We start from the raw sequence: 2,119 nt of genomic DNA on the forward strand, positions 1-2,119 counted from the left end.
ATTCCGGCCACAACACAACAGTGCCTTACCGACCAGCATCATGGGAAAGCGAGTCCGTTCACCCAGGCCTGCCCACCTTCATGCCAGGATTAAGGACTACAAGCCCCAATAGGGAACGCGAGAGTACTGTCCCATCATGTACACGATGTTTTGCGTCATAGGTTAGCTCTTGAAGTACAACGAGAGGTGACGGGATTCGAAAAAGAACCGTGCGGGGTATTCTCGTTGCTGCGGAGTCCTGTGGAAATTATTTCAATGTAAGCCCATGGTTTTAGACGACAGTATCTCTCGGTAGGATTGCATTCTTAGTCTTTTGCAGCAAAAATAAACAGGAGGTTCCTCTAAAGAATAACACATTTTATTCAAGCATAAACTTTTGTGAGTTTAGAGCCCACTTTTTCAGATGCAATGCGGTGGCTTCTCGCTACGCCTTTTATGTAAAAGATATGAAAAAATAACAGGGCCATGCAGTGCAGGTTTATCACGTTAAATTAGAATCAAATCCAGAAAGGTACAGAGGCCAGAAATCTCAAGTTTTTTGCTTCGGTATAATCAGCGCCCACAACTCCCAAAAGCCTATCGGTTTCAGAATTGAGGATTACTGCCTATTTCACGCTAGTGTGGACTGCTGGGAAATGTTATTCCGGGGCCGCAAACGTCCGTGTATTTTTGACTTTGTCCGTACGGGTTGTACGACGAGAGCCCAGCGATTATATTTCGCTTTATTTTAAATCCCCCCTCTTCCTCACACGCTTCAAACACACACAGAAATGCTACACCCCCACTTAGAACTGTTAGATTTTGCTGTATATGATGTATGGTTGATATCGCCTCGTAGGATGAGAGAACCGAAGGCGTAAACGTTCTTTTCCGGATCCATGAGGATTTTTAACGCTGTCTGTGTATTCTGCCGAATTAAAGGCATTTCAGTCGCAAATCGGTACAATGAACATTAGAGGGCGCAGCAACTCTGAAAGAACATCCCTAGAAGATATCTGTTTCAACTCAAGTGTTATAGAAACTAGCATTTTAATGTTTTTAAATAAATCTCCAACCCACACTTGTGACTAATTAAGATATAAAATATCATTAACACTATACTTGCTTATCACTTAGAAAATAAACTGAAAGGACTGATGCAAGGCTTCCCGATCCCATGAGAAAAGCACACTGCAGGTCACTCTACAAATATTCTGAACTGGTGGTGGATGGTCTGGGGATCCATCTGTTATTGATCCCATTGTCACAGATGGATGACTGATTACAATTGTGCTGAGTACTGACCTCTGTGTGTGTTATCTGCCATCAAGTCGCTTCTTATAGCGACCGTATGAATTAATGACCTCCAAAATGTCCTGTCGTTCACATCCTTGCTCAGGTCTTGCAAACTGAAAGCCCCGACTTCCTTTCTTGTTGGGTCTTCCTCTTTTCCTGCTGCCTTCAACTTTTCATAGCATTATTGCCTTTCCAATGACTTTTGTGACGGAGCTGCGGTGGCTCAAGTGGTTAAGACGCTGAACTGCAGGCTGTGGAAGGTCAGTAGTTCAGCAGTTTGAGACCCGGGTGCCGCATGATGGAGTGAGCTCCCATCTCTAGTTCCAGCTCCTGCCAACCTAGCAGTTCGAAAGCAAGAAATTGCAAGTAGATAAATACGTACCACTTCGGTGGGAAGGTAACAGCGTTTCGTGCACCTTGGTGTTTAGTCATGCCGGCCACATGACCACGGAAACGTCTTCGGACAGCGCTGGCTCTTCGGCTTTGAAACGGAGATGAGCACCGCAACCCTAGAGTCGGATTCGACTGGCTTTCGAGCAAGGGAACCTTTACCTTTAATGTGACCAAAGTACAATAGCTTAACTTTAGTCATTTTATTTTCTAGGGAGAGTTCAGGCTTGATTTGATCTAGAACCCACTGCTTCTGAAGTATTCCCCCCTTTCGGTCCTTTCTCTGGGACAGAGAGAGAGACCGACCAATAACATGGCATAGCATTTATTCCTTGCCTGGAGAGTATACAGTAACTAACAGTACTTTTCTTCTTTAACCTGTGGAAGAATTTATGCATTAGTGTTCAACCTGTTCCTCTTAGCAGTAACCAAATATAAAAGTTTAACAGTATCA

The sequence above is a fragment of the Gekko japonicus genome, unplaced genomic scaffold (genome assembly GCF_001447785.1).
Source record: "Gekko japonicus isolate JY-2015 unplaced genomic scaffold, Gekko_japonicus_V1.1 scaffold33, whole genome shotgun sequence".
Taxonomy (NCBI): Eukaryota; Metazoa; Chordata; class Lepidosauria; order Squamata; family Gekkonidae; genus Gekko; species Gekko japonicus.